The sequence below is a fragment of the Microcaecilia unicolor genome, chromosome 13, assembly GCF_901765095.1.
Source record: "Microcaecilia unicolor chromosome 13, aMicUni1.1, whole genome shotgun sequence".
NCBI classification, from domain to species: domain Eukaryota; kingdom Metazoa; phylum Chordata; class Amphibia; order Gymnophiona; family Siphonopidae; genus Microcaecilia; species Microcaecilia unicolor.
The window spans coordinates 86,025,872-86,052,929 of NC_044043.1; the positions used below are offsets into that span (position 1 = coordinate 86,025,872).

Consider the following 27,058-nt stretch of genomic DNA (forward strand, 5'->3'; position numbering starts at 1 on the left):
GCCCCTACGTCTTGCCCCATCCTTGGCCACCTTTAAATCTAGACTGAAAGCCCACCTCTTTAACATTGCTTTTGACTCGTAACCACTCGCCTCCACCTACCCTCCTCTCTTCCTTCCCGTTCACATTAATTGATTTGATTTGCTTACTTTATTTATTTTTTGTCTATTAGATTGTAAGCTCTTTGAGCAGGGACTGTCTTTCTTCTATGTTTGTGCAGCACTGCGTACGCCTTGTAGCGCTATAGAAATGCTAAATAGTAGTAGTAGTAGTAGTTTCTGTATCCTCCACCGGGCAGGGGCGTAGCCAGACACCCAATTTTGGGTGGGCCTGGGCCCAAGATAGGTGGGCAGAACTCCATCCTGTCCAACGAGTGATTTGGTCTCTCTCGCCTGCATGCAATATGGTCTCTCAAACATCCCCCCTTCCCTGCATACCTTTAAAATAGCAGATTTTCACCGACAGCGAACAGCAACTAATACGCACTGCTCACGTTGGCTCCACAGCCTTCTCTCTGATGCAACTTCCTGTTTCCACATAGGCAGGAATACATCGAAAGGGAGGCTGTGGGGCTGGTGTGAACAGTATGGGTCAGTCGCTGCTCGCTGCAGGCCGAGATCTTCAATTTACAAGGTATGCAGGAGGGACAGTTGTTGGGGGTTTTCGGCTGGTGAGACTTGGGGGATCCCTGCCAGCCACATCATAGGTGTGCTGCTACTGGGTGGGCCCACCCTTGGCTACGCCACTGCCACCAGGGCCGCTGAGAGAGACAGCCGGGCCCAGGGCAGGAAAGGAACGCCGCATGCATTCCGCCCCCCCACCTGGGTCGCTGCTGTGCCCCACCCCACACACTCGGGCTGCTGCCCCTGCACCTTTCTGTCTGCTGCTTCTCCCTGTCCTGTCCTGAGCTGCTCCTGTCCATGTCGGGACCCGGATGATTGTATTAACGTGATATCACATTAATGCAATCATCCATGTCCTGGGCAGCACACTGGAGTAGGAGAGAACAGACCTGAAAGCAGGCAGGAAGAAGCTTACTGGTGACGCAGCCGGGTCCGGGCCCGGAGAATTTTGCCCCCCCCCCCCCCCTCTCGGTAGACCTGCCCTACACTAATGTGACAGAATAGGAATATTCTCAACAAGAGTTGTGAGACTATTTTTCAAGCTGGCTCTGGAGTACCCCTAGACCCAAATGGGCTCTCTGGATATCCACAATGAATATTAGGGATAGGCAGCCAGAAAAGTTTTGTTTCATGTTGTTTCCCATATCGTGTACAGGAATTTTTGTTTTATTCATTTACATTTCCTCATTTTGTCATGGCGTCAGTTTCTAATAATAGTGCTCACTCTCTGGCAGTGATGATCCTAGGTTGGCTGCCACCCGGGGCGGATTGCCGATGTACACCCCACCCCCCATCCCCGGGTGCAGCATGACACACACCCCTGGCGCATCAACCCCCCCCCCCCCCCCCCCCGGGTGCATTTTTGGCTGCTGGGAGCAGCCGCGCGGCTCTCGGCTCCGCTGTCTCCCTGCTCTCTCTGCCCCAGAACAGGAAGTAACCTGTTCCAGGGCAGAGGGAGCAGGGAACCAGCGGAGCCGACAGGTGCGCGGCTGCTCTCTGCACCCCCCCCTCCCCCCAGCAGCGTGCACCCAGGGCAGACCGCCCCCACCGCCCCGCCCTTGGTACGCCGCTGCTCTCTGGAAATAGTGGGGCTGATATTCAGCCGGTGACAGGCAGCTCTTGGACTTCCTGCTGCTGGTGTTAAACCCAGATATTCAATGCAGGGCCATTTCCAGCAACCGGCATTGAATATCCGGGGGTGGGGAGGGGGGTTGGCCACTAACCGCGGGATTCTATATAGTGTGCCTAGAGATCTGTGCTGAAATCCAAACATATTCTACAACAACGCACGTAACTTAATTGGCTTAACAAGTTAATCAGTGTTGATAACTGCTCTTAACAAGTAATAATGAGCACTAATTGGCAATAATTAGAATGTACACGTACAACTCGCTAAGTCATTCTGTAATGCTGTGCGCCCAACTTCTAACTTGAGCAGGCAAAAAGGGGCATGGTTATGGACAGGGAAATAGGCATTTTGTGGGCATTCTGAAATTTACACGCATAGTTATAGAATATGGCCCGGTGCACCAAAATCTATGTGCCAGTTACGCCGTATTTTCGTTGGTGTAAATGGAGACACGTCATTTTAGGTGCTGAGTTATCAACTAAGCCTATTCTATATACCACACCTAGATCTAGGCGTCACTTATAGAATATGCTTAGTCGGAATTGATTTCCGTGTCGATTTTTAGGCACCATATATAGAATCTCTCCCTAACCAATTAAGCGATATTCAGCGACTGACCCGTTAAGTTGTAATGGTCAAAGATAGGACTGCAATTGATACGGTCCAATTTAACCGCCAATCTTATCCAATCTGGTGCTGAATATCGGCACCTACCCAGATGGAACGCACCGCCAAAAGACTTGAAAACCATATACGACCACTCACACTTCAGAAAATCACTTAAGACCCACCTGTTTAAAAAGGCATACCCTACCGACCCAACATAAACGCCTGATCTCAGCGACACAACAACACTAAAGTTCGTAATGGCCATCACACAACTCTTCCGCTGTATGATACCTTTATCTGGTCCTACAACATGAACCTTATCCTTCCACATCACCTTGTATTTGTTTACCCCGGAGTCTGCAAACAGCTCTCCGGTACTATGTAAGCCACATTGAGCCTACAAATAGGTGGGAGAATGTGGGATACAAATGTAACAAATACATAAATAAATAAGTTGCAGGATATAACCAGTTAAGCAGTACACACTAATCACAAATGTTCAGTGGGAGATAAGCAGTTATCTCCCACTGAATATTCGCAGTTAGCTGCAAAAATGCTATTTAACTGCCCGGTGGCCATTTCTGGACAGTTAAATAGTGCTGAATGTCGAGGGGAACGTGCACTATGTGGAAGAGGGTGTACTTTTTCAGAAGAGGGTGCACTCTTTTCCTGAATTTGCGCATCCGCATTAGTTTGCACGTGCACAATGGTGCGTGAATGCCTGCTGATTCCGCATCCAGAAAGAATGCACACTAGGGCCCTGTTACTAAGCTGCGTAGGCGCCTACATGCGCCCAACGTATGTCAATTTGGACATACCACCCGGCTACCGCATGGCCCATGTGGTAATTTCATTTTTTACGCACGTCCGCTGCGTGCACCAGAAAATATGTTTTATTTTCTGGCGTGCGGCAAAAATCAGGCGGTATGTCCGACTTGATGCGTGTAGGCGATTACTGCGCGGTTAATGCGAGAGACCTTACCACTAAGTCAATGGCTGGCGGCAAGGTCTCAGACCCAAAAAGGACCCGTGCCAATTTTTCTTTTGCTGGACGGCCATTTTCGGCAAAAATTTTAAAAAGAGGCCTTTTTACAGGTGCGCTGAAAAATGGATATGCGCGCATCCACAACACGCGCCTACACTACTGCAGCCCATTTGTCAGCACACCTTAGTAAAAGGACCCCACAATTTACAAAATTGGACACTTAACAAGTATTCTGTAATGGCACATTTGTGCATCAAATCTATTATAAAATACTAGTGTATTTACCCCAGGGGCGTAGCCAGACTTCGGCGGGAGTGGGGGTCCAGAGCCCGAGGTGAGGGGCACATTTTAGCAGCCCCCGGTGCCGCCGAACCCCCTCCCCCGCCATTTTTGACACCCCCCCTGTTGCCACCGCCGCCACCACCATCTTTGACCCCCCCCCCCCCCCCCCGGCACCAACCCTTGTACGTGCAGGACGTCAGACTCACAGAAACAGAAGGCCTTGCAGATCAGCAATGTGGCCGCACCGGAGAAGAGGACTTCGGCCGGTGGGGGTTGGGGACCTCCACCAGCAAAGGTACCCAACAGCGGCGGCGGCAGGGGAGGGTTGACAGCGGGAGGGGGGATCAAAGAGGTTGGCAGTGGGGGGGGGGCAGGGCCAAATCTATGGGGGCCCATGCCCCCGTGGCACCACGTAGCTACGCCCCTGATATACCCAATATGCATACATTTAGGTAATGTATAAAGTGCATACAAGAATAGTGGGAACGCCCATGCGCTGCCCAAAACACATGCGGATTGTGAAAAATTGCAGGAAGACCTTAAGCAATTGGCAGATAAAATTGAATGTGGGCAAATACAGAGTGATGCACATTGGAAAGAATAATCCTGATGCCAGGGTCCACCTTAGGAGTCCACACTCAAGAAACAGATCTAGGTGTCATTGTGGACAATTTTCTGAAATCTTCTTCCCAGTTTGCGTCTGTGGCCAAAAAAAGCAAACAAGATGCTATAATTATTAGAAAAGGGATGCAAAATGAGACCAAGGGTATTATAATGCTTCTGTATTGATCCATGGTGCGACCTCACCTTGAGTATTGCATTCAATTCTGGTCGCCATATCTTTATAAAGACATAGTGGAATTAGAAATGGTTCAAAGAAGAATGACCAGAATGATAAAGGGGATGGAACTCCTCTCATATGAGGAAAGGCTACAGAGGTTAGGGCTCTTCAACTTGGAAAAGAGACGGCTGAGGGGAGATATGATTGAGATCTATAAAATTCTGAGTGGTGTAGAAAGAACAGGTAAACGTGAATAGATTTTTCACTCTTTCAAAAAGTACAAAGACCAGAGGACACTCAATGAAATTACGTGGAAATACTTATAAAACAAATAAAAGGAAATATTTTTTTCACTCAAAGAATAGTTATGCTCCGGACCTCAAGCCGGAGGATGTGGCAACAGCAGTTAGCGTATCTGAGTTTTAAAAAAAGGTTTAGACAAGTTCCTGGAGGAAAAATCTATAGTCTGCTATTCAGACATGGAGAAGCCACTGCTTGTCCTGGGAGTGCTAGCATGTAATTTTGCTGCTATTAGGGTTTCTGCCAGGTACTTGTGACCTGGATTGACCACTGTTGGAAACAGGATACTAGACTAGATGGACCATTGGACTGACCCAGCATGGCTATTCTTATGATAGGAAGGAGATGTGTGGAGGACAGAAAGAATGCTGGAAGATAGGGAGGGTGAGAACTGAGGGATAGAGAGAAGGATCAGAGGATAGGAGAGAGACATGTGGAGGGCATAGAACATGCTAGAAGATAGGGAGAGTGAGGACAGGAAAAAGAGAGAAGGGGCGAAAGTTGGGGGATGTCCACTTTGGAGAAAGAGCAGAAAAAACAGGGGAGTTGAAGAACTTCAAGCTAAATTGTGGTGAGAGAGACAGAGCTGAGGATGATGGAACTGGAGAATGGTGTTGCTGGGAATTGTTGAACCTTAGGGGATTGGGGGGTGGGGGTGGAATATCAGGCCTGGTAGAGGTTAGGTCTTATGACTGAGGGATTCTGCACATAAAAATGTAGGAGTGGCCTAGTGGTTAGGGTGGTGGACTTTGGTCCTGAGGAACTGAGTTGGATTCCCACTTCAGGCACAGGCAGCTCCTTGTGACTCTGGGCAAGTCACTTAACCCTCCATTGCCCCATATAAGCTGCATTGAGCCTGCCATGAGTGGGAAAGCACAGGGTACAAATGTAACAAAAATAAAATAGATACTATTGGAGATTCTACATGGAATGTTGTTACTATTGGAGATTCTACATGGATTGTGGCTAATCCACTAGCAACATTCCATGTAGAAGGCTGCGCAGGCTTCTGTTTCTGTGCGTCCACATTGGTGATCTGCAAGGGCCGACTTCTACATGGAATGTTGCTAGTGGAATAGCAACATTCCATGTAGAATCTCAAATAGTAGCAACAGTGGAGGAGTGGCCTAGTGGTTAGGGTGGTGGACTTTGGTCCTGAGGAATTGAGTTCAATTCCCACTTCAGGCACAGGCAGCTCCTTGTGACTCTGGGCAAGTCACTTAACCCTCCATTGCCCCATGTAAGCTGCATTGAGCCTGCCATGAGTGGGAAAGCGCGGGGTACAAATGTAACAAAAATAAATAAAATACTAATATAATATGCAGAATTTTAAAACACCGTGTGCAGAATTTTCAAAGTTTTTGCACAGAATTCCCCCAGGAGTATCAAGTTGTACCTGAGGCAGTGGTGAACGAAGTGTCTTTTCCAAGATTGCGTGCAGTACCAGTGGGAGATGTGGAATTTGAACTGCAACTTTCGGAGTTCACAAGCCCCTTGTTCGACCACTAAACTACTCCTCCACTTAGTGCATGCCGTTGGTTGTGTTAATAGATGTCCACTGTAGGCAGGTCGTCTTCAGATGAAATATGAGTATCTATGTAAAGTCAATTTATTAACAGTACATATATCTATAAAGAAGCACCTCATGGGTTTGTAAATACTTCAAGGATATGGATTACCTACTTTAACAATCATCAATCAAAGAGTTTGTTCAGCTGGTCTGCCATGGGAATAGCTGAGCTGACATTTTGTTATTATTATTATTAGAATTTATTTACCGCCTTTTTGAAGGAATTCACTCAAGGCGGTGTGCAGTAAGAATAGATCAAGCATGAGCAATAGGCAATTACAGCAGTAAAAATATTCAAGTAACAGTACAAAATATGGCATGGTATACTACTTGCAATGACAACACAATGCGTAATAGAACATTATAATTGATAGTGAAGGGTAAGGCAAAGTTGTAACATATAGATGAGTAAGAAAGTAGGAAGAGTTTGAACATAAGGTGACTGATTTGAAGAAAGTTGCACTTGAGGTCAGAGAGAGATCTGGTTAAATCTTATCTCAGCTAGGCTAGGAGTGGAGAAAACATGTCCCGCTGCAGTTATGAATTTTTATATTTTGTAGGAATATATGTGTGCAATTTTTTTCCTGGAAAATCTGAAATAGATATAGCATTCTCATTGTGCTTTCTAGTAAGGAACAAAACCAGGGTTTGTTTTTTTTTTCAAAAATCTGTCTACAGATCTGCAGTTAGGTAACAGTAAAAACAAATGTAATCATTTTGAGATTTTACTTTTTACTGTAGTTACAAATGGCCCTAAACCCAGCATTTTCAAAGCATATTTCTCTGTTTGTGTTTCACTAATATCTTTACCTGATCAGTGAGCCAATGTAGCACTTATTAATGCAATCATATTGATTAGAGAGAGAACAGCTCTCCTGTCTTTTCCATTTGAAAATAATGCAGTTAGAGAGCAGGGGACTTCGAAAAGAATGAGAAATCCACCAGACTAATAACAGCTAGGCCTGAAATTCTATTCCCTTCAGCATCAGATAAGATTAGAAGTTGACGCCATTCCTGGTTTCAAAAGGGATTGATTGCCTCAAACTTTATATTTATTTTGTCAAGCAAAAGATGTAAGAGACTTTAGCATGGGTTTATGGGAAGGCAAAACGGCAGCAAATTCTGGAAGAAGAACACATTTTGTTTTACTGCTCAAGTGCTAGAAAGAAGCACAGTGCACGAAGTCCGAGAGAACCCTCGTGAAAGAGCAGAAAAAATATAGAGTATCAGGCCACAGATGTTTCCATACATCACCTTGATGATTCAGCCTCAGCTATTGTTCAAGACAGAGTGACACAGTGCTGAAAAAAAAAATCAAGGCTGGCCCTTTCGCTTGTTCACTGAGCCATGTATTGTGGTACAGGTAGGGTTACCATATTTTGTCCTCTCAAAAAGAGGACACATGTCCCGCCCCCCTTGCCTCGCCCACACCTCACCCCTTTCACATCCTCACTCCGTCCCCTGTCACATATCCCCCTCCCCCCGGGTCCCATATTCCCCTCCCCTGCCCCCCCACTCCCCTCCCCCAGACCACCTCCCCTTCCATTACTTACTATCTACTGCTCTGGTGGTCTAGTGACCTCTTCGGGGCAGGAAAGAGCCCCCTCTTTCCTGGCCGGAGTTCTGTCCTTGCCCTGCATCCTGTTGCTGTGACGGTCTCGGGATTCAAAATGGCTGCCAAGAGTTGAAGTCTCGCGAGGCCGCGTCAACTCTCGGCGGCCATTTTGAATCCCGAGACTGTCACAGCAACAGGATGCAGGGCAAGGGCAGCGCTCTGGGCAGGAAAGAGGGGGCTTTTTCCTGCCCCGAAGCGGTCACTAGACCATCAGGGCAGTAGATAGTAAGTAAGGGAAGGGGAGGCTAGGATAGGCCCGCCCACCCGTTTGTCCAGAAATCCGGACAAACGGGCGGACTGGCAAAACCCGTCCGGACGCCCGAACATGTCCTCAAAAAGAGGACATGTCTGGGTAAATCCGGACATACGGTAACCCCTAGGTACAGGGGACTCCATTCTGAACAAGTGTCCTGTTGAAGTAATAGACTTCGAACTCTGGTGATGGAGGGGACTGTGAGCGTGAGCATCCCTGCTGGTGCTCAAGACTTCTCTTCAGCCCTTAACCAGCAAGGATTTCCGTGTCATTCCGGGATGAGAGTGGGAACGAGGGCTGGTATTATAAAGCAGAAAAAAAACAGAGAGTCCCTTTTACTGAGCTGCGGTAATAGGGGCCCTGCCGCAGTGGATGTTTTTGCCACGCACCAGCAGGGCCCTTTTTACCACAGCGGGTAAAAAGCCAGAAAAAAACTCATGGCCGTGCGGTAAGCTTGCACTTAATGTGTGGCCATGTGGGGGAGAGCATTAGGGTAAGGGCTCCCGTGCTCCGCGGCAGTAACCCCCTATGGTATATATTTGACCGCGTTGGGCCAGCAGTAGTTCCAGATTGCCACGCAGCAACCCTTTAGTAAAAGGCCCCTAAGAAAACAAGCAGCTACATCGACTTTAAAATTTTAACATCTATATTCTCAAATTGCATTTGAGTTTCAGTTCTTTATTTTGTGGGTAAAGGAACCCATCCAGGTCTTAAAATCACTATGCGGTAATTCTAATTTTTACGCACATCCGATATGCACGGCAGAAAATATTTTTTATTTTCTACTGTGTGGCGCTAACTGGATAGTAATCGGCATTGTACCAAGCCTCAAAAAAGTGCCCAAACTGACCAGATGACCACTGGAGGGAATCGGGGATGTGACCTGCCCTGACTCCCCCAGTGGTCACTAACCCCCTCCCACCCTCAAAAAAACAACTTTAAAAACTTTTTTTGCAAGCCTGAAATGTCATACTCGGGTCCATCGCAGCAGTATGCTGTGTGTGTCAGCAGAGGCATAGCGAAAGCGTGGACGTCCTTCTTTCAATCATTTTGGACGTCCTGAACTGCCCTCCTCCCCACAGGGACAGCCAAATTTCAAGGGAGTGGAGTGGAGGAGTGGCCTAGCAGTTAGAGCACTGGTCTTGCAATCCAGAGGTGGGTGGTTCAAATCCCACTGCTGCTACTTGTGATCCAAAATCCGAATAAATAAAGGGGGTGTTGGAGGCATAGCAAAGGCATGGACATCCTTCTCACAGAAACATCCATATTTTGGACGTCCCTGACGAGCACTTGGACGTTTTCATCTGGACTTGTATTGCGCAGAGCAGCCACGCATAATGCTTGGCTACTCTGCACTGGCTTCCCCTCCTTAGGAAGGAAATCATGTGCAAATGAGCTAACGGAGAGCAGCTCATTTGCATGCGATTTCCTTCATGCATGCCTCTTTCTTTCCGAATCACCAAGGGATCGGTAAAGGAAGGGCTTTTTCCGTTCAGTTAGTGCATCAGTTAGTCCACTGCAGTGCCCCCTAGGGTGCCCGGTTGGTGCCCTGGCATGTCAGGGGGACCAGTGCAGTACGAATGCTGGCTCCTCCCATGACCAAATTACTTGGATTTGGTCGTTTTTGACATGGGTGTCCTCGGTTTCCATTATGGCCGAAAACCGGGGACGACCATCTCAACATTTATGTCGACCATCTCTAAGGTCGACCTGAATGTTGAGATTTGGGCGTCCCCGACCGTATTATCGCAACGAAAGATGGCCGCCCATCTTGTTTCGATAATACGGGTTTCCCCGCCCCTTCGCGGGGACGTCCTGCGAGGATGCCCTCAGGGAAACTTGGGCGCCTCGTTCGATTATGCCCCTCTTTGTAATGCAGCGTAGTAAAAGGACCCCATAGAAACGTAGCTGCTGTTGAATCTGATCAAAATGAGCAGTATTTAAATCTGACAAAGCACTTTTTTTTAAATGTGAACAAACCACATAAATTGCTTGTTTAGGGACCCTTTTACTAAGGTGCGCCGAAAAATGGTCTGCGCCCATGCAGGCACATGTACTGGACGCGCGCAGGTCCATTTTTCAACGCGCCTGCAAAAAAGGCCTTTTGGGGGCCAAAAATGGACATGCGGCAAAATAAAAATTGGCGTGTGTCCATTTTGGGCCTGAGACCTTACTGCCACCCATTGACTTAGCGGTAAGGTCTCACACGTGATCCAGGCAGTAATCAGCATGCGAACACTGCTGATTAGCGCCACACAGTAGAAAGTAAAAAATATTTTCTGCCGTGCGTTTCGGATGCACGTAAAAATTAGAATTTACCACGTAGCGATTTAAGACCTGGATGGCTTCCTTTACCCACAAAATCTGAGACCATCACCTATATTTTTGCAGAATATTATAAAGAACTTTACAGATTCCAGCCTAATGTACCTATGCAGGCCATTATGGGTTGGTAAGATAAACAATCGATTCCAGAACTTTCTCCTGAGTTTAGGGATATTATAGATAAGTCTTTGGCTGGGTTAGCAGACCTATTACTACAATAAAATCTGCAGAACCTGAGTTTCTTTCCATCGAATTATATAAACAACTGAAAGCATATCTTGCCCCTAAAACAACTGAAGTTTTTAATGAGCTTCCTGTTATACGGCGTATGCCAGTCACCTATTATGAAACCTCTATTTCAGTTATCCCTAAGGAAGGGAAACATGTAACTCATTGTGCTAATAATTATAGATCAATCTTTTTATTAAATGTAGATTACAACATTTTTACTAAGATTTTGAGCAGTAGGATTGAGAATTATATGACCAGTATTATCCATCCTGATTAAACTGACCTCATAAAGGTTATGTATGGCTCCAATAATGTGTATCGCTTAATAAATAACCTTTATACCGTCTCTAAATCAGAGCCAGGCTATGCAGTTCATTCCTTTGATGCTGAAAAAGCATTTGATAAAGTTGAGTTGCCCCATTTTTATGAAGTCCTTGGTCGATCGGATTATGGCACTGTTTTTCTTAATTGGATCAAGACTTTATAGCTACGTCCCTGGCTTCAGTTTTAGTTAATGGTTGGACCTCGTCTTCTTTTCAGTTAGGATGTGGCACTTGTCATGGGTGTCCTTTATCCTCTGCGCTATTTGCGGCAGCCATTGAGGGCCGTTGCTATCAACGTGGACTATGGGGCCCTTTTACTGAGTCGCGTAAGCACCTAAGCGTGCCCATCGTGTGTCAGTTCCAAGTTACCACCCAGCTACTGCGTGGCCGGGGCAGTAATTTCATTTTTGACGCACGTCCCCTATGTGCATCAGAAAATATTTTTATTTTCTGGCGCCCGGGTGGTAATCAGCATTTGAATATGCGTTGACTAGGACTAGGGGGCATGCGATGAAACTACAGTGTAGTAAATTTAAAACAAATCGGAGAAAATGTTTCTTCACCCAACGTGTAATTAAACTCTGGAATTCGTTGCTGGAGAAAGTGGTGAAGGCGGTTAGCTTAGCAGAGTTTAAAAAGGGGTTGGGCGGTTTCCTAAAGGACAAGTCCATAAACCGCTACTAAACGGACTTGGAAAAAATCCAAAATTCCAGGAATAACATGTATAGAATGTTTGTACGTTTGGGAAGCTTGCCAGGTGCCCTTGGCCTGGATTGGCCGCTGTCGGGGACAGGTTGCTGGGCTCGATGGACCCTTGGTCTTTTCCCAGTATGGCATTACTTATGTACTTATGACCATTACCGCCCGGTTAACATATGAGATCTTGCCGCTAAGTCAATGGCTGGCGGTAGGGTCTCAGACCCAAAATGGATGCGTGCCAATTTTCATTTTGTCGCATGTCTATTTTCGCCTCCCCCCCCCAAAAAAAAAACAGGGCGTTTTTTAGAGGTGCGCTAAAAATGATTCTGCGCACGGCCAAAACACGCGCCTACACTACCACAGGCCATTTTTCAGTGCACCTTAGTAAAAGGACCCCTGTGTGCTATCTATACATCTTAACAGTAGCCCAAGTTGATTACTCCCTCCCCCACTCCCGAGTCTCTTGAAATCTCCATTAAACAGAAGAATGCTATTCAAGGTATTCAATTTGGAAAGGAATTACATACAATATCTTTATATGCAGATGATACATTGGTATATATTGCAGATCCCATTAATACTCTCTCAACATTGGACTCGATTAAGGAGTTTGGAACCCTAGCGGGCTATTCCGTTCATTTGACTAAGCTGGTGCTTCTACTCTGTTCTATATCTGTGTTGTCTAAGTTGCATCCTTAAACTTCTTTTGGAGTGCAAGTAGTTTCTAAATTTAGATATCTAGATGTTATAATTCCTTGTGACTTAACATCTTCATACGGGCTGAATTATGAGGCTTTATTGCATATTTTGAAGGTGAATCTGTCTAGTTTGAGAGATCGCTATGTATCATGTCTGGGAAGAATAAATGCAGTCAAAATGCTAGTTTCATCAAAAATTCTATTTCTTTTTAGCTATCGACTTCCATTGCTCATAAAGCTTTTTGTTCTTTATGTCTCTTCCTGACACAATTCATACGGCAGAGAAAAAAGTCAAGACTCAAGTTTGATATTCTTTCCTTCCTAAGAAATGTGTGGGGGGGGAGGGGGGTCTCCAAATTTCTTAAGGTACTATTGGACAATTGTTTAAAGTCGCTTCTGCTGTAAAAACACATTGGGTACATTTAAAGTCACAGTTTATCTCACCCTTCACATTTCAACCTTATCTGTTTGATGACTCTAAAAAATCATCTGCATTACCAATGGACCATCCCTTTTATAAGACCTATAATTTACTGTTGGTGGCAGGAAGATGTGTAAATTAGCAAACATTTTCCCCCTTTTTATTTCCCATTACTCCTATCTCTTGCAAAGGTTTTATTAGAAATATGCCCTATGCCCTGATCGTGACTAAATAGATAGGGATGGGCTGGAGTGTTAATTTGTAAGGTGCTTGGACGTTAGCTTCAGAACCTAGTACAAAAATAGTGCTGGACAGACTTCTACGGTCTGTGCCCTGAGAAAGGCAAGGACAAATCAAACTCGGATATACATATAAAGTATCACATACCATGTAAAATGAGTTTATCTTGTTGGGCAGATGAGCCGTTCAGGTCTTTATCTGCTGTCATTTGCTTTGTTACTATGTTACTCTTTGGGGTTCTACATGGAATGTTGCTACTAATTGGGATTCCGGAATCTTGTAACTCTTTAGGATTCCAGAATCTTTAGAACTTTTAGTACAAGAAGAGTGCTGGGCAGACTTCTACGGTCTGTGCCCTGAGAATGGCAAGGACAAATCAAACTCTGGTATACATGTAAAGTATCACATACCATGTAAAATGAGTTTATCTTGCTGGGCAGACTGGATGGACCATACAGGTCTTTATCTGTCGTCATTTACTATGTTACTATGAAAAGATGATTAGTTCTAAACCAGTTGTTTTTTCTCAGCTTGATTGATTACCTTTTTCTAATTTTTAGAACCAAAAATGATATTGACCAAGATTTAAGGCTCCATCTTTCATTCTTTCCGTATTTTCAAGTGCCCCACTTTGCTTCCATCACATATATTGGCTATTACGCAATCTTTACAGTCATATGAAAGCTGTAAATTGAAACATCCAGTAGCCCACCTATATAAAGCCATTATGGAAATTGCCACCCAAAAGGAAATGTAAATGCATGCAACAATGGGAATCATGTTGACTAATTGATATGGAGTCTTTCTAGTCACAACTTAACACTCAATTGAAAATAATGTTTAGAACATGGGGAGAAGTTATCAATGTGGGCAACCATTAAGATGGATTATTCTACTTTTAACCCAGGTTATTAGTAACTGACCATACAATATTCAAAATGATTTAAGCAGTCAGGAGAGGCACCTTACTGCTTGAATCACACTGTGTGGACCGGCCACCAATATTCAGTGGCACTTAACTGGGCAGTGCCACGGAATGTTGGTTCTGACTGGCCATATTTAAAGCGGGCCAGTATTTTGAGGCAGAGTCAGGGAGGAGCTGGCAGCTATGTGGGTGCCAGTAATATTCAGGTAAGTGACCAAATAAGACCACATAAATAGCAGTCCTAACTTGTCATTTAGCTGTGTGGGTGCCAGCACTGAATATCGGCTGGCACTCGTATAACTTCTGGGTCTCAGCCTGAAGTATGCCAATTCCCTCTCCCTTCCTATCACACACTAGAACATCCCCCCCCTCCCCCAGAAGAACATGAAAACCTCCTTCCGTTTCCTCCTCTCTCCCATCCCCTCTGCAATAACATCCAGAGCTTCCCCAGAATCCCACTCTCTTACCTTCCAGATCATTCATACCGCTCCATGATCCCCATCCCTCCCTCTCACCTCCCAGAACATCCATACCTCTCACCAGGATCAATGTGGGCCTACTTGCTTAGTCTCTGGCAGTCTAGCGGGAAATGGGCAAGAGCGATGGCCACTTGCTCCTGCCTGTCATGGCTTCCTTTTCAAAATGGCTGCCGTGACCTCTAGCAGCAGCCTCGTGGTACCAAAGTACAACACAAATGGAGAAACGGGACAACAATATGGTCTTGGATATCCAAAAGTTGGTAATGAAAGTGGAGGTGCTGTTGCTGTGGGATTTCACATGACGGATGTGGATTGAAATGTCCCATCTGCAGAATCAAAAGGAGGTAGATAGATCATGGATGCCTTTCAAGGTGATGTACTCAGACGAATAGTGATGGAACCCATGAGGAAAGGAGCAACTCATAAATAGAGAAAGTGTGATCGGAGGGCACTTGAAGTAACATTAGATTTCCACAGAATCAGCCTCAGTGTTATACCTAATATTGAAAAAGACTTACAAGTTCACATATAGGTAAAAGCAGTGGCGTAGGAAGGGGGGGCTGTCCGCCCCGGGTGCACGCCGCTGGGGGGTGTCGGCTCCGCGCTGGTGCACTGCCCTCTCTGCCCCGGAACAGGTTACTTCCTGTTCCGGGACAGAGAGAGCAGTGAACCAGCGCGGAGCCGACACACCCCAGCAACGTGCAGTCGGGGCGGATCGGCCCTCCCGCCCGTCCCTCGCCGCAGGTATGCGCTCCGGGGGGTGCACTCCAGCAGGAGGAGGGTGCGCCGTGCTGCACCCGGGGGGGTGCGCAGCGGCGACCCGCCCCGGGTGTCAGCTCCCCTCGCTACGGCTCTGGGTAAAAGGCAAGCATCGTGAAATGCTATGGAACCTGTCCCTTCTGGGTTTCAAACCAATCCCCTCCCTCTCACTCCCCCAAAACAAAAGAAGAAGAGAATGCTCAAGGTCCTGGGAATGACCTTCAAGACGTTTTCTACTATGAACTGCTGTTTGGAGGATCGCTTAATGATCACAATCAGATCTTGGCCTTGGAAAAAATTAGAGGCAAGGGGAACAAAAAGTCAAATCCATCTCCAAAATGTCTTGAACTTTTCATACTGTTGTGTGCTCAGAATAGCTTTTGGCCTTTTAATGTTTGATGCTCTGGGAACCTCCAGAAGATCAAGCAATATTTGAAATGGCAAGAGGAAGAGATAGGGTTACTGTAGGAACTGCAGAGGGTCCTTTTGATCTGTGAAAGGGGAAATACTTGTCCAGTCATTGCTAGGAAATCGGCCTGAACTTAAAAGAAATCATTGTAACAAAACTGGCAAATGTTGATACTTTCTCTTTCTTGTTATTTCCTCTACCAGTGCTGATCTGCACAATTCACAGGTTAAAAAAAAGTTTCCTCACACCTATATTTTGTAGAATGCTTTGTAAATATGTATTTTTGTTGAGATGGCAAACCAGCCTGTATGCAGAAGCAAGGGGAGATTTCAATTGCTTGCAATATTGAATATAAGAGGTACCTCCTGCATATACAGGGGGTAATTTTATAAAGTCATTTTTGTGTAGATGTGGCCATATACATAAATGATGATGGAAGGCTAAAGTGGCTAGGGTTCTTCAGCTTGGAGAAAACAGGGCTGAGGGAAGATATGATAGAGGTCTATAAAATAATGAGTGGAGTGGAACGGGTAGACGTGAATCGTTTGGTTACCCTTTCCAAAAATACTAGGACTAGGGTCACGCAATGAAGCCACAAAGTAGTAAATTTAAAACTAATCTGAGAAAATTCTCTTTACTGAATGTGTAATTAAACTGCGGAATTCATTGCCAGAGAATGTAGTAAAAGTAGTTAGCATAGTGGGGTTTAAAAAGGGGTTGGATGGCTTCCTAAAGGAAATGTCCATAGACCATTATTAAAATTGACTTGAGGAAAATCCACTGCTTATTTCTATGAGAAGCAGCATAAAATCTATTGCACTATTTTGGGATCTTGCCAGGTGCTTGTAACCTGGATTGGCCACTGTTGGAAACAGGATGCTGGGCTTGATGGCCTTCGGTCTGCCCCAGTATGGCAATACTTATGTAAAATTTAAAAATCAGGAAAAAAACTTTCATTTGTCATCAATAGTGTGTTCTCTGACTCAGTAACACACACACTATTAACCAATTGTATTTATTATTTGAGCAATATGGCACACCAACATTGATCCTGAAATTAAAACAAATTTTAAAACCCCTTGAATAAGGTAAAAAAAATCACATAAATAACATGGGAAACTAGACAATTTTGGCCTGTACTCCAATAATGTTCACCAGGGCTCTTGAGAGAACCAGCTGGGCCCAGGGCAGGACCGGACCATCGTGCTCTCCCCCACTTGAAGGGCTGCCGCTGCCACCTACCCCACTCGGGCCACCGCCACTCCGCCTCCCCCACTTGGGCCACGCCCCCCCCACTCAGATCGCTGCCACCACCCACCCATACCATTCCTTCCCTTTCTGTGACTTCTGCTGTCCTTTCCTGCTTCTGTGTGCCAGGAGTTGGGGACCTGGATGATTGCATTAATGTGATATTGCTTTAATGCAATCGCCCGGGTCCTGGGCAGCACGCAACAGGAGAGACGGACCTGGAAACAGGCAGGCAGGCATGAAGAAGCTTACTGGTGCTGAGCCCCCCCCCCCCTTGGATGCCGGGCCTGGGGAATTTTGCCTCCCCATGCCCCCCCCCCCCCCCCTCAGCATCCCTGATGTTCACAGACCTTTGTAGCATCCTTGCACTTCATCTAGATTTCCTAAGTAACATGAATGCCCTGCAGGAGTAGGATACAGGGTCACCACAGGGCTTGTGAGAACACAGTAACTCACAAGCATCCCACAGTTTTTCATATCTGTTGGCTACTTGTACCATTGCCAAGGTGTGCTTTGTGTCTTTTCCAAGACTGCACCATCTCATTCACATTGATAAGCTGCTAGATACATTTGTCTTTTATATACTATTTAAGACTTCTGAGGCAGGCACTACTTCCGAAACACATGCCACGTCGAGTCTGTTTATGAATTAACCTTGTGCTTTGATACTCACCGCCTCCCTTGTGTTTTTGGAAGTGTCTTGTTGATTACACTACTCCCTTGATCTCTCTTCGTCCATAGTGTTTGACGTTCCTCCACCTTGGTGGTTGATTTCTTTTGCTGTCGTAGGTCAGATCTCCATGAGGAGAGAGGAGCTATGGCAATCTGAGTCACACTGCTACCTCTTTGTATGCCTCAGATTTCCAGAAGACCCTCCCTTTCCTTCCTGCAGAGGGCACCGAGAGAGCTGCGGCTCACCCAGTGAATAGCCCCTTCCTTTCCTCCAACTGAATTTACCACCACCTTCTGTCATCTGCCAGTCAACCAGTTTCTAATCCAGTTTACCACATTGGGTCCTAACTTCAGCCCACTCAGTTTATTCATGGGCCTCCTATGAGGAACTGTCTCAAAGGCTTTTCTGAAATCCAACTAAACTACGTCTAGCACATGTCTTCAATCCCAGTCAAAGAAATCAACCAGATTCATTTGGCATGATTTTCCTTTGGTAAAACCATAGTGCCTCAGATCTTGCAATCCATTGGATTCTAAAAAGTTCACTATCCTTTCCTTTTGTAGAGTCCCAGTGGCCAAATGTAGAGCCATCATTGCAGGGTTCCTAAAGGAGCCCTGTTGCATGGCCTTGGACTGAAGATTGTCTCTGCAGATAAGCTGGGATTAGTGGTGTAGGAAGGGGTGGGGCGGTCCGCCCCGGGTGTACACCGCTGGGGGGGTGTCGGCTCCGCTGGTTTCCTGCCCTCTGCCCCAGAACAGGTTACTTCCTGTTCCGGGACAGAGAGAGCAGGGAACCAGCGGAGCCGACGCAGCTCCCAGCGACATGCACTCGGGGGCGGATTGGCCCTCTCGCCTGCCCCTTGCTTCCTAATTCAATGTAAGAATGCGCTCCGAGGGGGGGGGGGGCGCCGTGCTGCACCCAGGGGGGGAGGGTGCGCAGCAGCGACCTGCCCCGGGTGTCAGCCACCCTCGGTATGGCACTGGCTGGGATGTAAATGTTCAATAGGAGAATGAGTGCTGACTAGTTGTGAATGAAAGCTTAAGGCTCTGCTCCCAACAGAGGCCCTGGTTAAGACTGAGGTGAGCGCCCAAAGGAAAAACGCTAGCAGACCAAAAGAAAGTAAACCGCGCAGAAAAGATCAACACAATTCCTGTAACAGCTCAAAACAATTCCATTGGTTTTCCTAAAGTGACAGCAATTTGTAAAATACTAATCGAGTTAATACCTGCTTTATGTTGACATGTTCTATACCATCTGTGTTGGGAATTATGAAGGATTTGTAGGTATTTCTGTAAAGCTTTCCTAAGGTATACAGCAGTCTTGTTCTGTAAATGTCACTGTGATTCTCTCTGTGATTTTGTTTTCTACGTTCAAGTTCTCTTGATTTTTAGAATGATGAAACTACTATGAAAAATGGGAAATCTGCTAGAAATTAGTGTTAGAATAAATGGAACCATTTATCGCTCATATATTAGGTGAGGCCAGATAATCACTGGTGAGAAGCACCAGCCGGTGCCTAGCAATCCTAAGTTAAAGCCCTTTACTCTAACCATAATGTTAACCATGTTTAATTGACTGTTTGTAAAACCACCCATGTGGAGGAGCCTCCCGTCGGATGTTACCGTTGAGTTGGTTTGCAATTTTCTAGTCAACTTTTTCTCTTGATAATAATAACAGTTTTCTCTTCCGATTTATACTACCATATCAACAAACTCTATTAATGTCGACTATGTTAACATTTTGGTCGAATATTTAATTAACATTACAACCTTTCTGTTTTTTTTTTACTACAGATTGTTTGAATTATTTCACTCTGTAGGTTTTTCAGAAGGTTGTTGGCCCATGATAAAAGCCTTATCAGGTGTGTCCACTGAGTTGGTACCCTGGGCTATTGAGGCCTCTTTGTTAAAACTATTTAATATATATTTATCGATATTAACATAGTCACCTTATAGACCTATTTACAGCATATCATTTAGTTTCTTATTTAAGTTTGCAGATTTGTTAATTTTTTGACAAACCATGTTTAATGCCACTTGGTCAGTGATTACTTTTGGCACTGGATCTTGGGCACGAGGTGCTCTGGAGTTTAGACCTGATTGCTGGGAATCTCTAATCGAAGGTGTTTATGGTGTTGTGTGTGTGTAACTGTTACAAATGCTGACCATATGGGCAGAGCCTCAGTCGGCCCTTCCCGGTCCCACCTTGAAGGGCCCTGATGTTCTAATGGCTTCTGCGGGGGCAGGAAAGAACCCCACTCCTTCCTGCCTGGCACTGCTGTGTTTCCAAAATGGCTGCCCACTGCCACTAGTCTGCCCAGTGCCGCCATATTTCCAAAATGGAGGCCGAGACGTCCTTTAGCAGTGAAAACACGGTGGTGCTGGACAGAGCAGCGACAGTGGTCAGGAAAGAGTGGAGTTCTTTCCCACCCCTGAAGAAGCCATTAGACCACCAGGTCCCTTCAAGGTAGGACCGGGGAGGGTCCACTGAGGCTCAGGGGTCTGTAGTGTGTGGTAGGGGGACTGTGCGGAACAGGGGCGACAGCTGTGGCGATAGGGGCACTGTACTATGGGGAATGGGGGGGTGTCAGGCAGCGTCCAGGGGGGGCCCAATGACTTTCACTGTCCGGGGTCCTGGGCAGCACGCAACAGGAGAGACGGACCCGGAAACAGGCAGACAGGCATGAAGAAGCTTACTGGTGCTGAGCCCCCCCCCCCCCCCCCCCCCCTGAGCTACTGATTGTGGTTGTAGGTCTGAGCTTAGGTCTCAGTGTTGGGAAGCTGCAGAACTTCCCTCAGTAATTCTTAAAGTCATGTCTCTCCCAGAGAGTGGTAAAGCAGAGTAATATCTGTCGATACCAAGCAACACATCTTAATGCGTGACAAATCGCTTTTTAATTGCCTGCAGAAAGAAACCCATTAGTCTGTCTTTTGCATGGGGATAATAACAATATTCTGCAAAACAAGAGCTGGGTTGGAGTCGGAAGCCGGGGCTTCTGGCTGCTTCTGACTTATCGACATCCAGACCATAAGATTTGTTGATCCAGATGAGGGAACTGAATGATATTTGATGCCAGGGAAGGCTGCACTGTGTGATTCAAGAGACAACTGAGAGGGGAGAAAGGGAAATAAATATTCCGGATGACTGGGCTTCCAGCCAAGTCTTCCCTATTGAAAATGATTTCTGTAAGAGCACTTCACCAGATGAATCCAGGTAAAATACGTACCTCCAATTTAGAAGCTAGCATCCGCCAGCCACATGCACGCATATATGCCATTCTTCGAATCATTTACGCACGTAACCTGCATATAAATTCAGCACTCACTTTCTAGAATTAGCCCCGAATTGCTACAGCACCCTCTGGATAGTGCCAGGTGCATCAAGGGCTCTTTCCTATATGAACAGCAGTAATATTCAGCTTCTGTGTAATTAAGCGGAAAAGCGGACTAATTTAGAGCAGGAAAACCGTTAAGCCACTTTGCTATAATTAAAGCGGCTGAATATCGCCGTTATACATATAGCTACTGCTGGCGAATGTGTTCCGTGTGTTTTCAGTTCTGCTGTCTATATGGATGGAAATGCTAAATATGCATATTAAAATTAAAAAAAAAAAAAAACACAGCCAGCTTTTAAAAAAGCATGCTTGCCACCAGGGCTGAATATTGGGCCAAAGGATTACCCGAGTAGAAGGACTGAATTTATCTAACTCATTGGCACTTTTATTAAAGCATGGTAGGTTTTGCAGTTACCCGTGTTTAATGCAACAATTAAGGTGCAGTAACCATAAAGCCTTTGCGGCAAAAGCAGGAGGCGTGATCAGCATCTGCATTTACCGCACCTTAGGGAACTGTGTTAAATGCAGTTGCTCCCGCGCTATCTTCCCCTGTAAGTAATGCCGTGCAGGGCCAGCAGTAAATACATTTTTTTAAAAAGGTGTTACCTGAGGTTTTCCTCCCTCCTTGTGCATCCCTCTTCTGATCCTCCACTCACACATGTAACCCCTGACAACACCCAATTCCTATCCCAAATCCCCCCATCCAAAATATAAGTCTCCCCCCATCACAGATGAAAGACCCTCACCCCAATGACCCAACTCCCTGACACACTAACCCCGCCCCTCCCGTATAACCCTGTCCCTGATTGCAAAGCTTACTCTCCCCCAACTCCCATGAATCACCCTGGGGGGGGGGGGGGGGGCTGGCATTGGTAGTAATTCTCAACAGTTCCCATACAGTGGAGATCCCCCTTCGCTGCTGCCTGGGTCAGCGCTTGAATCCAAAATTAGGGACGGATGCAGAAGGAGGTGGAGAGCACAGCAGCGCCTACCCTAATAGGACACTATACTAATCGAAGTCAAAGAGAGTAAGAACAGAAACAGCCAACTGATGCTGTACCTTCTATTTAGCGACAAAGGTCTTTTTCAAGACCCTCTTTTCTCATCCATTTTTAATGACAATTGTTAAGCTTTGGTGATTTAACACACGTTATATGAAGACTCCTGAAGCAGGCTCGCCGCCAAAATACAGTGCTGTGTCGAGTCTTCACCAATAAACGTTTGCCATTCTTAGAAACATGACAGCAGATAAAGGACTCAAATACAAATCCATCTACGCAACCAGCTTTTCCTATTTAAGCGCACAACTATGGAACGCACTGCCAAAAGCAGTAAAAACTACGCTCGACCATCTAGACTTCCGGAAAGCACTAAAGACAGACCTGTTCAGAAGAGCATACCCCACTGTCTCAACATAAAATACCTGGACACCTACATCATAATGAAACCAAAGACCCTAATGAACATTACCTGACTCTTCCTCCCCTCTCCCTCTCTAAGACCCCCCCAATCCAACGTACCATACATGTACTTCATCCCACCACAATATCACTTTGTATTATTCACACCATGCATTTGTTCATACCGGAATCGGCTATCGCCGTTAACGGTAATATGTAAGCCACATTGAGCCGGGGAAAATGTGGGATACAAATGTAACAAATAAAAATAAAAAATATATATATGACCCATCCAGTCTGCCCATCCTCTGTAACCCCTAACTCTTCCTTTTCCTAAGCGATCCCACATGCTTATCCCATGCCCTTTTAACTTCTAGAACAGTCCTTGACTCCATAACCTCCACCGGGAGGCCATTCCATGCCTCCACCACTCTTTCTGTGAAATAGTACTTCCTTAGATTACTCCAACGCCCATTCCCTCTTAACTTCGTCATATGCCCCCTCATTCCAGTGCTCTCCTTCAGTTGAAAAAGGCTCTCTTCCTGTACATAAATGCCCTCCTCTCTTCCAGCATATACATGTTGAGGTTCATAAGCCTGTCCCTATAATATTTGCATTCAAGGCCACTTACTAATTTCGTAGCCGCCCTCTGGGACAACTTCATCCTGTTTATATCTTTCCGTAGGTGCGGTCTCCAGAACTGCACGCAGTACTCCACATGGGGCCTCGCTAGAGGTTTATACAACGGCACTAACACCTTAGAAGTTTCCTTGTTTGTTCCTGCTCAGCCTGATCATTTTCCCACTCTGACTTCCGACTTATTTACCGTGGGATCTCAGTGTTCCTCTGCTCAGGTAGACTCGCATAGGACACTATGCTATTGCACTGCTGGTAGTGCAGCTGCATTTCTCTCTCCTCTTGAGGTAGTGGTTAGTTAGCCGCACTATTGGCAGTCATGACAGCTAGCATGTGGTAGCAAGTCATGCACTAGCCACACCTGCATCTGCTCATGTCATGCCTCTATCCTGCCCATTCTCATATTAGGCAGCTAATGCAGGAATTTTACCATGGCAGCTGCCTTTTTAGAACAGGAGACATTAGGGAGAGTTTGCGCTATTGTCTCCTGTACAGTAAATCCTGCATTAGCAGCTTAATACAAGGGCCCCTGAGTGATTCTCAACCCAGTCCTCAGGACATACCTAGCCAATAAGTTTCAGTTTACAATGGAAGTAGAGCATGCAAATTTATCTCATGCATATTCATTATGGATATCCTGAAAACCTCTCTTGATGTGGGCTGTGGACTAGATTGAGAACTCCTGGCCTAAATGGATTTCCAAGAAAACAACAGGATAACCGATCTGCAAACTCCAAGATGGAAAACAGACAAAGCAGATACGTATATATAAAAAAAAACAGTATTTAATGGAAATTCGATAAAAATGAAATTAGAAAGCCCGACACAGGCCGTGTTTCGCCCAACTGGGCTGCATCAGGGGCTAATGGATATCTGTGTGATCATATAATTTCCACTTAAAAATCTATTTGTTGAACTCAGAAATGTAAAGTGGAATGAAAGGACTACTTAACCTAAGGCACTTCAAAGAGAAGAGTCACTCCAAAGCCATAGGTCTACGTCTGTCACAAAAAAAAGGTGACAGACGTAGACATACCTAGCCAATAAGTTTCAGTTTACAATGGAAGTAGAGCATGCAAATTTATCTCATGCATATTCATTATGAAAACCTCTCTTGATGTGGGCTGTGGACTAGATTGAGAACTCCTGGCCTAAATGGATTTCCAGCCATTACTGTAACACCTACTATAATAAAACTCACCCTCAACGTTCTGAGGACACTGACGTCAGTGAAGCCAAGCCCTGACTTCCTTCAAGAAGGTTCAGGCGGAGCTATGGCAGAACAACGAAGGGGTTGGCAGGGAGGGAGACAGGGAGGCGGGGGGGTGGGAAATCGCTCCTGGCCCCGCCCTCACGTCTAACGTCATGACGTTGGGGGCGGAGCAATGGCAGAACAACGAAGGGGTTGGCAAGGAGGGAGACAGGCGGGGGGGTGGGAAATCGCTCCGGGCCCCGCCCTCGCGTCAAACGTCATGACGTTGGGGGCGGAGCAATGGCAGAACAACGAAGGGGTTGGCCAGGGAGGCGGGGGGGGGGGGGGTGTTGGCGACGAAAACCTTGCTAGCGCCCGTTTCATTTGCTCTGAAACGGGCCTCTTTTACTAGTGTTTCATAAGTGTGCAGTGTACCTGAATGTAACTCACCGTGAGCTACTACTGAAAAAGGTGTGAGCAAAATCTAAATAAATAAAGATTCTAGAATTCTAAAGAATAACAAGATTCCATGCAGAATGTCAAAGTGTAGCAACATTCCATGTAGAACCCCAAAGAGTAACACGGTTCTTTGGGGTGGAAGAGTGGCCTAGTGGTTAGAGCACCGGTCTTGCCATCCAGAGGTGGCCAGTTCAAATCCCACTGCTGCTTCTTGTGATCTTGGGCAAGTCACTTAACCCTCCATTGCCTCAGGTACAAACTTAGATTGTGAGCCCTCCTGGGACAGAGAAATATCCAGAGTACCTGAATGTAACTCACCTTGAGCTACTACTGAAAAAGGTGTGAGCAAAATATAAATAAATAAATTTAACTGCAGGACAAAGAAGAATTTCTGGGGTATAACTTATTCAGGGAAGAAACCTGAACACACACACTGAAAATTTGAAACTGTATACGGGCAGAACAATGTGTAACAAGCCCGTATTTAAACACAATCTGCGAGGGTACCTTCTGTTTGAATATCAGAATAATCCGCACAAGGTTTAAAAAAAAAAAAAAAGCAGGCTGATATTCAGCCAGTGTTGTTATGTCTGCTAACGGCTGTATTCCCGGATAGCAATGCCAGGCCGAGTCCGAGCACCGGCATTGAATATATGGTTGTATGAAAATGATGTGGTTAAGTGCAAATTTCAGCCCTTAACCCAGGGGTTTTCAACCCAGTCCTCGGGGCACACCCAGCCAGTCCGGGTTTTCAGGATATCCCCATTGACTGGGTGTGCCCTGAGGACTGAGTTGAAAACTTGTGCCTTAACCACATAAGATAGGACTACTTTTTATGTGGCCCACTTTTATGCGGTTATCTTACACGGCTAAGGACTAAACATCAGCTGTTAACCGCTTAAGTGCCAACTCCGCCCCTGGAACGCTCAAAGGTTAGCTGGTTTCGGCTCAGGCGCTAACCGATGAACTGCTGCTGAATATTTGCGGTTAGCTATGGACTGGCGACGCTCAGGGCTGTTAAACTCGCTTTGAGTATCAGCCAGTAGCTGTATGGACCGACACTTAAGTGCTCTATTGCAAATTTACACCATAATGTATAATGTATATTCAAGATTTGAAATTTATATGGAATAACAACATAGTTTGACAGTAGATGCCTGTATAGGGAATTCAGTGAGCCTGATTGGTGCATATTCCATAAAGGAAAGAAGGCACCTACTTTAGCCAGGTATGTACCCAATGTATGCATTTAAGTGCAAGCATTAAACGTCATCTATAGAGCCGGTACAAATGCTCATACCTAAATGTTAGAGATACCTGCACAATTTGTAGACAAATGCAAAGTGATGCACATTAGGAAGAATAATCCGAATCATAGTTTTCTGATGCCCACTTTAGGAGTCAGCACTCAAGAAAAAGACCTAGGTGTCATTGAACACAGTACGCTGAAATCTTCTGTCCAGTGTGCGGTAAATGGTCAAAAAAGCAAACAGGATGCTAGGAATAATTAGAAGAGGGATGCAAAACAAGACCAAAAATATTATACCTCTGTATCGCTCCATGGTGTGACCTCACCATGACTATTGCATTCAATTCTGGTCGCCATTTCTCAAAAAAAGATATAGCGGAATTAGAAAAGGTTCAAAGAAGAACGACCAAAATGATAGAGGGGTTGGAACTGCTCCCATATGAGGAAAGGCTAAAGAGGTTAGGGCTCTTCAGCTTGGACAAGAGACGGCCGAGGAGGGATATGATTGAGGTCTACAGAATCCTGACTGGTGTGTAGTGGGTGGAGGTGAATCGATTTTTCATTCATTCAAAAAGTACAAAGACCAGGGGACATTCAGTGAAATTGCATGGAAATACTTTTGAAACAAATAGAAAGCAATATTTTTCACCCAAAGGATAGTTAAGTCCTGGAACTCATTATTGAGATGGACACGGGGGAATGCTATTGCTTGCCCAGGGATTAGTAGCATGAAACGGTGCTACTATTTGGGTTTCTGCCAGGTACTTGTGACCTGGAAGCAGGATACTGGGCTAGATGAACCATTGGTCTGACCTAGTATGGCTATTCTTATGTTCTTAAGTCCCGTCCATGGGTACACCCGCATGTCAAATGCATGCTATGTAAGATATTTACAGAATAACATGTAGGAAGATTTTCAGCATTTATGTGTATAAATGACCATATGTGCACATATACCCCCTAATTCTATAAAGGGTGTTTTGAGATGCACATGAAAATTTGGGCACATGCCCAAATTGTGGGTGCATCTTAATTGAATAATTAGTCAATTATTGCCAATAATTGGCTTTTTAAAAAGTCATTATTGGCGCTAATTGCAATCAATTAAGATGTACATGGACAAATATAGGTGTGTGATCCACATCTACATTTTACATGTATCCTGAAAAAGGGGGCACGGAAATTGGGAGGGTCATGGGCAGTTCAGGGCTGA

The 27,058-nt window shown here is 45.6% G+C and overlaps 1 protein-coding gene and 1 long non-coding RNA gene across 2 annotated transcripts in view; both read left to right on the forward strand.

Moving 5' to 3' along the window:
• The window catches only part of CAMTA1 (calmodulin binding transcription activator 1), a 2,140,984-nt gene that overhangs the window by 1,413,511 nt on the left and 700,415 nt on the right, over positions 1-27,058 (forward strand). The window lies entirely within an intron of this gene.
• On the forward strand, positions 4,881-26,621 carry LOC115456798. Its single transcript, XR_003939919.1, has 3 exons — positions 4,881-4,904; positions 13,130-13,135; positions 26,563-26,621. It is a non-coding gene; the product is annotated as an uncharacterized LOC115456798 (long non-coding RNA).